Below are 15,261 nucleotides of genomic sequence, written 5' to 3'. Positions count from 1 at the left end.
TCTGCGTTTAAAGGGCACAACAGTGGCTGAAATTCATCAGCAACTTGTCAAAGTATATGGTGATAATGTCATGTCACGGAAACAGGTTTGGTGCATGCACGAGAGGAGGGGGCCCGTAACCAAGGCTGCATGCTGGTCCTCTTCTCTCTTAAAACACCCCTGCTACTGTCATTGACTCCTCAGCACAGACAGTGCCCTTTAATGCCCCGCGTGCTGGTACTAGTGGTTCTCCAAGTATCAGCATGCAGGGGAGACTTGCTGGGACCTGTCTTCCACCAGTAAAACACAATATTAATTATTATTTTCACACTGATTTTATGGACTATCAACTCGGCATCCACAGCCCAGGGATGCCAGAGATAGCCCCGGGCTTCATCGCCGTCCCTTGGGTGCCCTGGAGGGGGGCCATTCTTGGGGACTCCCCATTCTCCAAAGGAACCCCTGCCAGGGCTGACTAGTTGGGTTGGAGGGGGGTAATGCTATGACCACAGGACCAGTATAAATGTGTTTTCCCGGCTGTGGAATGGCTTTCTTGGCTAGTGGAGCCTGGTGCTGGTTTAAAAAATACGGAGGACCCCTATGTCCTTTTTCCCCATATGTTTAGAACCAGGACTGGCTTAAAGAGCCCAGGGCTGGTTATGCATAGGGGGGACCCCACACAGTTTTTTTTCCTATTTTTTAACCCTTTCTAACACTAAAACTGTAGTGCTTTTTAACAAGTAAAACATGGGAAATTACCTGTGTTTTTCTGAATCATGTTGCTGACGGTGTATGTGGACATGTATGTGTGGGATGTGGTAAAGATCCCGCCGGATGGAATCCCGGCGGTTGAAATACCGACACCGGAATCCTGACTGGCACAATCCCGACATATTCTCCCTCCGTGGGTGTCCACGACACCCATAGAGGGAGAATAAAATAGTGTGCCGAGCGTTGTGAGGCACCGTGCCCGCAGCGTGGCGAGTGCAGCGAGCCCGCAAGGGGCTGCGTTCCACTCGCCACCCCTGTCGGGATTCTGCTGGTCGGGATTCCGGTGTCGGTATTTCGACCGCCGGGATCCCGTCCAGCGAGATTTCATACTGATCCCATATGTGTACGTGTTTGGCTGCCGGCAAACATGGCAGCCAAACACATCCACATACACGTCCACATACACCATCAGAGACATGATTCAGTACTAGTGATGTGCACCGGACATTTTTCGGGTTTTGTGTTTAGGTTTTGGATTCGGTTCCGCGGCCGTGTTTTGGATTCGGACGCGTTTTGGCAAAACCTCCCTGAAAATTTTTTGTCGGATTTGGGTGTGTTTTGGATTCGGGTGTTTTTTACAAAAAACCCTCAAAAACAGCTTAAATCATAGAATTTGGGGGTCATTTTGATCCCATAGTATTATTAACCTCAATAACCATAATTTCCACTCATTTTCAGTCTATTCTGAACACCTCACACCTCACAATATTATTTTTAGTACTAAAATTTGCACCGAGGTCGCTGTGTGACTAAGCTAAGCGACCCAAGTGGCCGACACAAACACCTGGCCCATCTAGGAGTGGCACTGCAGTGTCAGACAGGATGGCACTTCAAAAAAATAGTCCCCAAACAGCACATGATGCAAAGAAAAAAAGAGGCGCAATGAGGTAGCGGTGTGACTAAGCTAAGCGACCCAAGTGGCTGACACAAACACCTGGCCCATCTAGGAGTGGCACTGCAGTGTCAGACAGGATGGTACTTCAAAAAAATTGTCCCCAAACAGCACATGAGGCAAAGAAAAAAAGAGGCGCAATGAGGTAACTGTGTGACTAAGCTAAGCGACCCAAGGGGCCGACACAAACACCTGGCCCATCTAGGAGTGGCACTGCAGTGTCAGACAGGATGGCACTTCAAAAAAATAGTCCACAAACAGCACATGATGCAAAGAAAAAAAGAGGCGCAATGAGGAAGCTGTGTGACTAAGCTAAGCGACCCAAGTGGCCGACACAAACACCTGGCCCATAAAGGAGTGGCACTGCAGTGTCAGACAGGATGGCACTTCAAAAAAATAGTCCCCAAACAGCACATGAGGCAAAGAAAAAAAGAGGCGCAATGAGGTAGCTGTGTGACTAAGCTAAGGGACCCAAGGGGCCGACACAAACACCTGACCCATCTAGGAGTGGCACTGCAGTGTCAGACAGGATGGCACTTCAAAAAAATAGTCCCCAAACAGCACATGATGCAAAGAAAAAAAGAGGCACAATGAGGTAGCTGTGTGACTAAGCTAAGTGACCCAAGTGGCTGACACAAACACCTGGCCCATCTAGGAGTGGCACTGCAGTGCCAGACAGGATGGCACTTCAAAAAAATAGTCCCCAAACAGCACATGATGCAAAGAAAAAAAAGGCGCAATGAGGTAGCTGTATAACTAAGCTAAGCGACCCAAGTGGCTGACACAAACACCTGGCCCATCTAGGAGTGGCACTGCAGTTTTCTAGCGAAAGGATGAGTGCTTCCATCCTCATGTGAAGCTGAACCACTAGCCATAAACATAGGCCAGGGCCTCAGCCGTTCCTTGCCACTCCGTGTCGTAAATGGCATATTGGCAAGTTTACGCTTCTCCTCAGACGCTTTTAATTTAGATTTTTGGGTCATTTTACTGAACTTTTGTTTTTTGGATTTTACATGCTCTCTACTATGACATTGGGCATCGGCCTTGGCAGACGACGTTGATGGCATTTCATCGTCTCGGCCATGACTAGTGGCAGCAGCTTCAGCACGAGGTGGAAGTGGATCTTGATCTTTCCCTATTTTACCCTCCACATTTTTGTTCTCCATTTTTTAATGTGTGGAATTATATGCCAGTATCAATAGCAATGGCCTACTACTATATATACTGCGCACAACTGAAATGCACCACAGGTATATTTTACCCTCCATATTTTTGTTCTCCATTTTTTAATGTGTGGAATTATATGCCAGTATCAATAGCAATGGCCTACTACTACATATACTGCGCACAACTGAAATGCACCACAGGTAAAGTATAGTATACTTGACGACATAGAGGTAGGTAGAGCAGTGGCCTTCTGTACCGTACTGCTATATATTATATACTGGTGGTCAGCAAACTGTGCAAAACTGAAATGCACCACAGGTATGGATGGATAGTATACTTGACGACACAGAGGTAGGTAGGGCAGTGGCCTTCTGTACCGTACTGCTATATATTATATACTGGTGGTCAGCAAACTGTGCAAAACTGAAATGCACCACAGGTATGGATGGATAGTAAACTTGACGACACAGAGGTAGGTAGAGCAGAGGCCTACTGTACCGTACTGCTATATATTATATACTGGTGGTCAGCAAAATTATGCACTGTACTCCTACTATATACTACAATGCAGCACAGATATGGAGCGTTTTTCAGGCAGAGAACGTATAATACTGGTGGTCACTGGTCAGCAAAACTCTGCACTGTACTCTTCCTATATAATACTGCTGGTCCCCAGTCCCCACAATAAAGCAGTGTGAGCACAGATATATGCAGCACACTGAGCACAGATATGGAGCGTTTTTCAGGCAGACAACGTATACTGGTGGTCACTGGTCAGCAAAACTCTGCACTGTACTCCTCCTATATAATACTGCTGGTCCCCAGTCCCCACAATAAAGCAGTGTGAGCACAGATACATGCAGCACACTGAGCACAGATATGGAGCGTTTTTCAGGCAGACAACGTATACTGGTGGTCACTGGTCAGCAAAACTCTGCACTGTACTCCTCCCATATAATACTGCTGGTCCCCACAATAAAGCAGTGTGAGCACAGATATATGCAGCACACTGAGCACAGATATGGAGCGTTTTTCAGGCAGACAACGTATACTGGTGGTCACTGGTCAGCAAAACTCTGCACTGTACTCCTCCTATATAATACTGCTGGTCCCCAGTCCCCACAATAAAGCAGTGTGAGCACAGATACATGCAGCACACTGAGCACAGATATGGAGCGTTTTTCAGGCAGACAACGTATACTGGTGGTCACTGGTCAGCAAAACTCTGCACTGTACTCCTCCTATATAATACTGCTGGTCCATAGTCCCCACAATAAAGCAGTGTGAGCACAGATATATGCAGCACACTGAGCACAGATATGGAGCGTTTTTCAGGCAGACAACGTATACTGGTGGTCACTGGTCAGCAAAACTCTGCACTGTACTCCTCCTATATAATACTGCTGGTCCCCAGTCCCCACAATAAAGCAGTGTGAGCACAGATACATGCAGCACACTGAGCACAGATATGGAGCGTTTTTCAGGCAGACAACGTATACTGGTGGTCACTGGTCAGCAAAACTCTGCACTGTACTCCTCCCATATAATACTGCTGGTCCCCACAATAAAGCAGTGTGAGCACAGATATATGCAGCACACTGAGCACAGATATGGAGCGTTTTTCAGGCAGACAACGTATACTGGTGGTCACTGGTCAGCAAAACTCTGCACTGTACTCCTCCTATATAATACTGCTGGTCCCCAGTCCCCACAATAAAGCAGTGTGAGCACAGATATATGCAGCACACTGAGCACAGATATGGAGTGTTTTTCAGGCAGACAACGTATACTGGTGGTCACTGGTCAGCAGAACTCTGCACTGTACTCCTCCCATATAATACTGCTGGTCCCCACAATAAAGCAGTGTGAGCACAGATACATGCAGCACACTGAGCACAGATATGGAGCGTTTTTCAGGCAGACAACGTATACTGGTGGTCACTGGTCAGCAAAACTCTGCACTGTACTCCTCCTATATAATTATGCTGGTCCATAGTCCCCACAATAAAGCAGTGTGAGCACAGATATATGCAGCACACTGAGCACAGATATGGAGCGTTTTTCAGGCAGACAACGTATACTGGTGGTCACTGGTCAGCAAAACTCTGCACTGTACTCCTCCTATATAATACTGCTGGTCCCCAGTCCCCACAATAAAGCAGTGTGAGCACAGATACATGCAGCACACTGAGCACAGATATGGAGCGTTTTTCAGGCAGACAACGTATACTGGTGGTCACTGGTCAGCAAAACTCTGCACTGTACTCCTCCTATATAATACTGCTGGTCCATAGTCCCCACAATAAAGCAGTGTGAGCACAGATATATGCAGCACCCTGAGCACAGATATGGAGCGTTTTTCAGGCAGACAACGTATACTGGTGGTCACTGGTCAGCAAAACTCTGCACTGTACTCCTCCTATATAATACTGCTGGTCCCCAGTCCCCACAATAAAGCAGTGTGAGCACAGATACATGCAGCACACTGAGCACAGATATGGAGCGTTTTTCAGGCAGACAACGTATACTGGTGGTCACTGGTCAGCAAAACTCTGCACTGTACTCCTCCTATATAATACTGCTGGTCCCCACAATAAAGCAGTGTGAGCACAGATATATGCAGCACACTGAGCACAGATATGGAGCGTTTTTCAGGCAGACAACGTATACTGGTGGTCACTGGTCAGCAAAACTCTGCACTGTACTCCTCCTATATAATACTGCTGGTCCCCAGTCCCCACAATAAAGCAGTGTGAGCACAGATATATGCAGCACATTGAGCACAGATATGGAGCGTTTTTCAGGCAGACAACGTATACTGGTGGTCACTGGTCAGCACAACTCTGCACTGTACTCCTATATATTACTGCTGGTCCCCAGTCCCCACAATAAAGCAGTGTGAGCACAGATATATGCAGCACACTGAGCACAGATATGGAGCGTTTTTCAGGCAGACAACGTATACTGGTGGTCACTGGTCAGCAAAACTCTGCACTGTACTCCTCCCATCAGGGCCGGATTAACAATGGGGCGGATGGAGCTGCAGCTCCAGGCCCCCCATTGAATATAGGCCCACAGCCCGCAGCAGTGAAACCACATAACCGTCGGCATTACAATGAGTCACAATGACTCATTGTATGCCGCATTTGCCGCCAGCACTTAACCAGGCCCGCCACCAGCGACAGTGACCCACATATACTGAACTGAAATCCCGGCTGCAGTTGGAGGGGCCACTCTCCTCTGGAGCGCCCGGCCTTCTCCCCCTAGACTAGTAGCGACGCTGCTGTGCTGAGTGACGCCCAGCCAGGGTGGGGGAGGAGCCGCTCTCCCCTCTACTTACAGCTCCTCCCCCCAGACTTAGTGCCGCTGATAAGCAAGGCCCGGCCGGATAGGGAGGAGGGGCCTCTCTCAGCTCCTCCCCTTTCCTGCTGGGGCTCAAGGAGCCAGCACCGTATGGGCATCCCAACGGGCTGGCCTGGGGATGCAGGATGCCAAGCTGCCCCCCCCGTGCCTGTAGAAAAGACGCAGTGTAGGGCTGCAGGCACTGTGCGTATAGCTTGCAGCCAGGGGACATACAGAGTGTGCTCCCGGCCGCTCTGAAGAGACACACAGCTGCGTGGCCACAGGGGGCGGGGTTTCGGTCAGGGGCGGAGCCTCCGATCACAGGCAGCAGGTATGTATATTGCCCTATGCTCATGCCACTACAGCTGCTGCTGGCATTAGGGCTGTACAGAGGCTGCAGCTGTGTCTGGATGGTGTAAACTGGGAGTGTGTGTGTATGGTGATTATGCCGTACTGTAGCTGTAGCCTCTCACTGCTGCTGCTGTTCTCCAGGATTACATGGACAGCCAATACTGCACAATAGCTGGCCACTCCCCTGGGACCAGCCACCAATGCTCTGAGCTCCTTTCCAGGCTGGTCCCTCCTATCCTGCCTCCCATCCTCCAGTCTCCTCCCTATTTTGTGCCAGCCCAGTGAGTCCTGACTTCTTTTCCCTCCATTATGTGATCCTGGCTGCTTCTATAAGGTGTAGAAACCAGGCAAGTGGATTGTGGGGGGAGATAAAGGTTACAAGAAAAAATGAATCTGTTTATTATGAATGTAAGAGATCTGAAATCCTTTCCTCTCCCACTCCATCCCATCCCACACTCTGTTGTTCAACCCCCCTGGGATTGGTCGGGAACCCGACAGTCGAAATACCGACACCAACTGGGATCACAACCCCGACGCCAGCATCCCGACAGTCGGGATCCCGAATGACTGACTGCCAGACTGCTGGAAAGGTGGTGGTGGTGGGGGCGTTTGGGGGGATTGTTGGGGAGGTTAGGTTTAGACTGTAGGGTGAGTGTTAGGTTTAGGCTCCAGAAAGGGCGGGGTTAGGTTTAGGCTGCGAAAAGGCGGTTAAGTATATAACCGCATCGGCGCGCCCCCCCCAATATATACAAAACAGGGCCAGTGTGCACCGTAGGTGTGCGTCAAAAAATAAGAATTTACTTACCGATAATTCTATTTCTCGTAGTCCGTAGTGGATGCTGGGGACTCCGTCAGGACCATGGGGAATAGCGGCTCCGCAGGAGACAGGGCACAAAAATAAAGCTTTAGGATCAGGTGGTGTGTACTGGCTCCTCCCCCTATGACCCTCCTCCAAGCCTCAGTTAGGATACTGTGCCCGGACGAGCGTACACAATAAGGAAGGATATTGAACCCCGGGTAAGACTCATACCAGCCACACCAATCACACCGTATAACTTGTGATCTGAACCCAGTTAACAGTATGACAAACGTAGGAGCCTCTGAACAGACGGCTCACCACAAATAACAACCCGATTTTTTTGTAACAATAACTATGTACAAGTATTGCAGACAATCCGCACTTGGGATGGGCGCCCAGCATCCACTACGGACTACGAGAAATAGAATTATCGGTAAGTAAATTCTTATTTTCTCTAACGTCCTAAGTGGATGCTGGGGACTCCGTCAGGACCATGGGGATTATACCAAAGCTCCCAAACGGGCGGGAGAGTGCGGATGACTCTGCAGCACCGAATGAGAGAACTCAAGGTCCTCCTCAGCCAGGGTATCAAATTTGTAGAATTTTGCAAACGTATTTGCCCCTGACCAAGTAGCAGCTCGGCAGAGTTGTAATGCCGAGACTCCCCGGGCAGCCGCCCAGGATGAGCCCACTTTCCTTGTGGAATGGGCCTTGACAGATTTAGGTTGTGGCAAGCCTGCCACAGAATGTGCAAGTTGAATTGTGCTACAAATCCAACGAGCAATCGTCTGCTTAGAAGCAGGAGCACCCATCTTGTTGGGTGCATACAATATAAGCAGTGAGTCAGACTTTTTGACTCCCGCCGTTCTTGAAATATATATTTTCAATGCCCGGACCACGTCCAACAACTTGGAATCCTCCAACTCGTTAGTAGCCGCAGGCACCACAATAGGCTGGTTCAGGTGAAACGCTGACACCACCTTAGGCAGAAAATAAGGACGCGTCCGCAGTTCTGCCCTGTCCGTATGGAAAATCAGATATGGGCTCTTATATGATAAAGCCGCCAATTCTGATACTCTCCTGGCTGAAGCCAGGGCCAGTAGCATGGTTACTTTCCATGTGAGATACTTCAGCTCCACCGATTTGAGCGGCTCAAACCAATGGGATTTGAGAAAATCCAAGACTACATTAAGATCCCACGGTGCCACTGGGGGCACAACCGGGGGCTGTATATGTAGTACTCCTTTTACAAAAGTCTGGACTTCAGGAACTGAAGCCAATTCTTTCTGGAAGAAAATCGACAGGGCCGAAATTTGAACCTTAATGGACCCCAATTTGAGGCCCATAGACAATCCTGTTTGCAGGAAATGTAGGAATCGACCCAGTTGAAATTCCTCCGTGGGGGCCTTCCTGGCCTCACACCACACAACATATTTTCTCCAAATGCGGTGATAATGTTGTGCAGTCACCTCCTTCCTGGCTTTTACCAGTGTAGGAATGACCTCTTCCGGAATGCCTTTTTCCTTTAGAATTCGGCGTTCAACCGCCATGCCGTCAAACCCAGCCGCGGTAAGTCTTGGAATAGACACGGTCCCTGCTGAAGCAGGTCCCGTCTTAGAGGTAGAGGCCACGGATCCTCCGTGAGCATCTCTTGAAGTTCCGGGTACCAAGTTCTTCTTGGCCAATCCGGAGCCACTAGTATCGTTCTTACTCCATTCTGCCGTATAATTCTCAGTACTTTTGGTATGAGAGGCAGAGGAGGGAACACATACACTGACTGGAACACCCACGGTGTTACCAGAGCGTCCACAGCTATTGCCTGAGGATCTCTTGACCTGGCGCAATACCTGTCCAGTTTTTTGTTGAGGCGGGACGCCATCATATCCACCATTGGTTTTTCCCAATGGTTCACAATCATGTGGAAGACTTCTGGATGAAGTCCCCACTCTCCCGGGTGTAGATCGTGTCTGCTGAGGAAGTCTGCTTCCCAGTTGTCCACTCCCGGAATGAATACTGCTGACAGTGCTATCACATGATCTTCCGCCCAGCGAAGAATCCTTGCAGCTTCTGCCATTGCTGTCCTGCTTCTTGTGCCGCCCTGTCTGTTTACGTGGGCGACTGCCGTGATGTTGTCCGACTGGATCAACACCGGCTGACCCTGAAGCAGGGGTTTTGCCAGACTTAGAGCATTGTAAATCGCTCTTAGCTCCAGTATATTTATGTGAAGAGACATCTCCAGGCTTGACCATACTCCCTGGAAGTTTCTTCCTTGTGTGACCGCTCCCCAGCCTCTCAGACTGGCATCCGTGGTCACCAGGACCCAGTCCTGTATGCCGAATCTGCGGCCCTCTAACAGATGAGCACTCTGCAACCACCACAGAAGAGACACCCTTGTCCGTGGCGATAAGGTTATCCGCTGATGCATCTGCAGATGCGATCCGGACCATTTGTCCAGCAGATCCCACTGAAAAGTTTGTGCGTGGAATCTGCCGAATGGAATCGCTTCGTAAGAAGCCACCATCTTTCCCAGGACTCTTGTGCATTGATGTACAGACACTGTCCCTGGTTTTAGGAGGTTCCTGACAAGTTCGGATAACTCCCTGGCTTTCTCCTCCGGAAGAAACACCTTTTTCTGAACCGTGTCCAGAATCATTCCCAGGAACAGCAGACGTGTTGTCGGGGTCAACTGAGATTTTGGAAAATTCAGAATCCACCCGTGTTGTTGCAGCACTACTTGGGTTAGTGCTACTCCGTCCTCCAGCTGTTCTCTGGACCTTGCCCTTATCAGGAGATCGTCCAAGTAAGGGATAATTAATACGCCTCTTCTTCGCAGAAGAATCATCATTTCGGCCATTACCTTGGTAAAGACCCGAGGTGCCGTGGACAATCCAAACGGCAGCGTCTGAAACTGATAATGACAGTTTTGCACCACGAACCTGAGGTACCCTTGATGTGAAGGGCAAATTGGGACATGCAGGTAAGCATCCTTTATGTCCAGGGACACCATAAAGTCCCCTTCTTCCAGATTCGCTATCACTGCTCTGAGTGACTCCATCTTGAACTTGAATTTTTGTATGTACAGGTTCAAAGATTTCAGATTTAGAATAGGTCTTACCGAGCCGTCCGGCTTCGGTACCACAAATAGCGTGGAGTAATACCCCTTTCCCTGTTGTAGGAGGGGTACCTTGACTATCACCTGCTGAGCAAACAGCTTGTGAATGGCTTCCAATACCGTCTCCCTGTCTGAGGGAGACGTTGGCAAAGCAGACTTTAGGAACCGGCGAGGGGGAGACTTCTCGAATTCCAACCTGTAACCCTGAGATACTACCTGCAGAATCCAGGGGTCCACCTGTGAGCAAGCCCACTGTGCGCTGAAATTCTTGAGTCGACCCCCCACCGTTCCTGAGTCCGCTTGTAAGGCCCCAGCGTCATGCTGAGGGCTTTGCAGAACCCTGGGAGGGCTTCTGTTCCTGGGCAGGGGCTGCTTGCTGCCCTCTCTTACCCCTTCCTCTGCCCCTAGGCAGATATGACTGTCCTTTTGTCCGCTTGTTCTTATAGGACCGAAAGGACTGCGGCTGAAAAGACGGTGTCTTTTTCTGTTGGGAGGGGGTCTGAGGTAAAAAGGTGGATTTTCCGGCAGTTGCCGTGGCCACCAGATCCGATAGACCGACGCCAAATAATTCCTCCCCTTTATACGGCAATACTTCCATATGTCGTTTGGAATCCGCATCACCTGACCACTGTCGCGTCCATAAACTCCTTCTGGCAGATATGGACATCGCATTTACTCTCGATGCCAGAGTGCAAATATCTCTCTGCGCATCTCGCATATAAAGGAAAGCATCCTTTAATTGCTCTATAGTCAATAAAATACTGTCCCTATCCAGGGTATCAATATTTTCAGTCAGGGAATCCAACCAGACGACCCCAGCACTGCACATCCAGGCTGAGGCGATGGCCGGTCGCAGTATAACACCAGTATGTGTGTATATACTTTTTAGGGTAGTTTCCAGTCTCCTATCTGCTGGATCCTTGAGGGCGGCCGTATCCGGAGACGGTAACGCCACTTGTTTTGATAAGCGTGTGAGCGCCTTATCCACCCTAGGGGGTGTTTCCCAGCGCGCCCTAACCTCTGGCGGGAAAGGGTATAATGCTAATAACTTTTTTGAAATTAGCATTTTTCTATCTGGGTTAAACCACGCTTCATCACATACATCATTTAATTCCTCTGATTCAGGAAAAACTACAGGTAGTTTTTTCACCCCCCACATAATACCCCTTTTTGTGGTACTTGCAGCATCAGAGATATGCAAAGCCTCCTTCATTGCCGTGATCATATAACGTGTGGCCCTACTTGAAAATACGTTTGTTTCATCACCGTCGACACTAGATTCAGTGTCTGTGTCTGGGTCTGTGTCGACCGACTGAGGTAAAGGGCGCTTTACAGCCCCTGACGGTGTCTGAGACGCCTGGGCAGGTACTAACTGGTTTGCCGGCCGTCTCATGTCGTCAACTGATTTTTGTAATGTGCTGACATTATCACGTAATTCCATAAACAAAGCCATCCATTCCGGTGTCGACTCCCTGGGGGTGACATCACCATTATCGGCAATTGCTCTGCCTCCACGCCAACATCGTCCTCATACATGTCGACACACACGTACCGACACACAGCAGACACACAGGGAATGCTCTTATCGAAGACAGGACCCCACTAGCCCTTTGGGGAGACAGAGGGAGAGTTTGCCAGCACACACCCAAGCGCTATAATATATATGGGAACAACCTTATATAAGTGTTGTTCCTTATAGCAGCTTAAATATATCCAGTATATCGCCAAAAAATGCCCCCCCCTCTCTGTTTTACCCTATTTCTGTAGTGCAGTGCAGGGGAGAGTCCTGGGAGCCTTCCTCACAGCGGAGCTGAGCAGGAAAATGGCGCTGTGTGCTGAGGAGAATAAGCCCCGCCCCCTATTTCGGCGGGCTTTCCTCCCGTGGATTTAGATAAGTGGCATGGGTTAAATACATACATATAGCCTTAATGGCTATATGTGATGTATTCTTTTGCCTTAAGGTAATAAAATATTGCTGCCCAGGGCGCCCCCAGCAGCGCCCTGCACCCTCCGTGACCGCTTGGTGTGAAGTGTGTGACAACAATGGCGCACAGCTGCAGTGCTGTGCGCTACCTTCATGAAGACTGAAAAGCCTTCTGCCGCCTGTTTCCGGACCTTCAATCTTCAGCATCTGTAAGGGGGGTCGGCGGCGCGGCTCCGGGACGAACCCCAGGGCGAGACCTGTGTTCCGACTCCCTCTGGAGCTAATGGTGTCCAGTAGCATAAGAATCCAATCCATCCTGCACGCAGGTGAGTTGAAATTCTCTCCCCTAAGTCCCTCGATGCAGTGAGCCTGTTGCCAGCAGGACTCACTGAAAATAAAAAACCTAAAAAACTTTTTCTAAGCAGCTCTTTAAGAGAGCCACCTAGATTGCACCCTGCTCGGACGGGCACAAAAACCTAACTGAGGCTTGGAGGAGGGTCATAGGGGGAGGAGCCAGTACACACCACCTGATCCTAAAGCTTTATTTTTGTGCCCTGTCTCCTGCGGAGCCGCTATTCCCCATGGTCCTGACGGAGTCCCCAGCATCCACTTAGGACGTTAGAGAAATATAAAGGCGTAGCTTCATGGGGAAGGGGCGTGGCCACAAAATAATACAAATTCATATTATGCTGTACAGTAGTCTCCATTATTCAAATTACGCCGCACAGTAGCACCACTTACACTCATTACACCAGGTAGAGCCCCTTTTACACATTAGGCTGACAGAGACCCCTTTGTACACTTTAGGCTGGCAGAGACCCCTTTGTACACTTTAGGCTGGCAGAAACCCCTTTGTACACTTTACGCTGGCAGAGACCCCTTTGTACACTTTAGGCTGGCAGAGACCCCTTTGTACACTTTACGCTGGCAGAGACCCATTTGTACACTTTAGGCTGGCAGAGAACCCTTTGTACACTTTACGCTGGCAGAGACCCCTTTGTACACTTTAGGCTGGCAGAGACCCCTTTGTACACTTTACGCTGGCAGAGACCCATTTGTACACTTTAGGCTGGCAGAGAACCCTTTGTACACTTTACGCTGGCAGAGACCCCTTTGTACACTTTAGGCTGACAGAGACCCCTTTGTACACTTTACGCTGGCAGAGACCCCTTTGTACACTTTATGCTGGCAGAGAACCCTTTTTACAAAAAGAGAAAGAGAGGGAAGACAGATACATCTGCACTCACCGGAAAAGGGGGTCAGCACTCTCCCTCCAGTGCTGAGGCTGGCCGAGTGCTGTGCTGCTGCTGGGGTTGCGGACTGCATGAGCGGCAGCCGGCAGGACTTCTCAGTGGCGGCGGGGGCTCAGGCAGGCCGCAGACGGGGCCCTGGCTGGTGCTTGTCGGCGGGTACACCACGCGCCGTAGCTTCCACCACCGCATCCGCTCCCAGAATGCCGTGCGCGAAGACCTCGTGCCCGCAATGGCATTCTGGGAAGGCGGGACATTCCGGAGAGGGCTAACTAGATGATACCAGGTGCATTAGGACTGCTAGTGTTAAGTGGGAGGCGGGGCTGCTCAGGCAGGCAAGGGGACAGCACCGGAGTTGTCCTGCTTGCTTATTCCTCCATTCAGTGTGCTGGCTCCCAGCTGACCTCGCAGCACAGCAATGCGCTCCCTTCACAAGTGCGCTGTGTGAAAGGCACACTTCGCGCACACCTAGTTACGGCTCTGGCATTGGGGGAAGGTCAGTATAATTACCTTGCCCCTGTCAGGATTCTCACCATCGGAATGCCGTGGTCGGTATACTGACCCCCGGCATTTTGAACCCAACCCCTCCACATATATATATTTTCACATTACAAACTATCGCTCCAAGGGGGTTAAACGTGAACATTAATTATAGATGCTTTCTGTGAGATTTTATGTGAATCCTGACCAAGTAGCTTGTTATTTCTGTAATATTTGTTGTTTATTTTGAAGTTGTCATTTTTTTTTCAACCCTTTCCGCTGGTGCCTAACCCTAGCCCTCCTCTCCCCGCTTGGTGCCTAACCCTAACCTCCCCCCTTCTAATTGCCTAAACCCAACTTTCCCTCCCTCGTACCTAACCATCTGCGGCTGCACTTGGACTGTGTTGACGTTTTTGAGTGAGCATTTTGAAAGATATAAATGAAGGCGACATATAGACTGTATAGACTTCCACATATACCAGATTATCTTCAAGACCCTGCTGAGGGTCTCAAATAGACTTCAATGGTCTAAATAAAACTTTTTATCTTTGGAAAGTGATTGGTGAGTGCCCTCTATTTGAGACCCTCAGCAGGGTCTTGAAGATAATCTGGTATATGTGGAAGTCTATACAGGCCTCCTTGTGGAGCACCCCACTGATGACTGTGATATAGCTGTGAGTGCGGACTTATACAATGCAATATATTATATATATATATATATATATATATATATCCAAATAGCAGCCGGCACTCGCTCCTCTCACTGTACTATGCCGGTGCCTCCCAAAGCAGGTCTCACAACCAAATACACATAGAGAAATGGTGGCACTCGCGGGACTTCACTCCAATAAATAATGGACACAGCGGTCACAAGTCGAATATCATATTCGACTTGTGACCGCTGTGTCCATTATTTATTGGAGTGAAGTCCCGCGAGTGCCACCATTTCTCTATGTAAATATATATATATATATATATATATATATATATATGGGAAGCAGTTAGTTTCCCGGCGGACAGGATACTGGTGCCGGAATCCCGACAGCGAAGGGAAACCAGGCGTTAGGAATCCCGACCGCAGCCCGGAATCCCCACTCAGGGTGGTCCACCCCCCCCCCCAATGGAGAATAAATTAGTAAGGCGAGAAAAGCTCGCCACCAGGCCCGAAGCACATCAAGCCCACAAGGTAAAGTG

Source organism: Pseudophryne corroboree, chromosome 5 (assembly GCF_028390025.1).
Source record: "Pseudophryne corroboree isolate aPseCor3 chromosome 5, aPseCor3.hap2, whole genome shotgun sequence".
NCBI classification, from domain to species: domain Eukaryota; kingdom Metazoa; phylum Chordata; class Amphibia; order Anura; family Myobatrachidae; genus Pseudophryne; species Pseudophryne corroboree.
Note: the sequence above shows the minus strand (reverse complement) of the source record.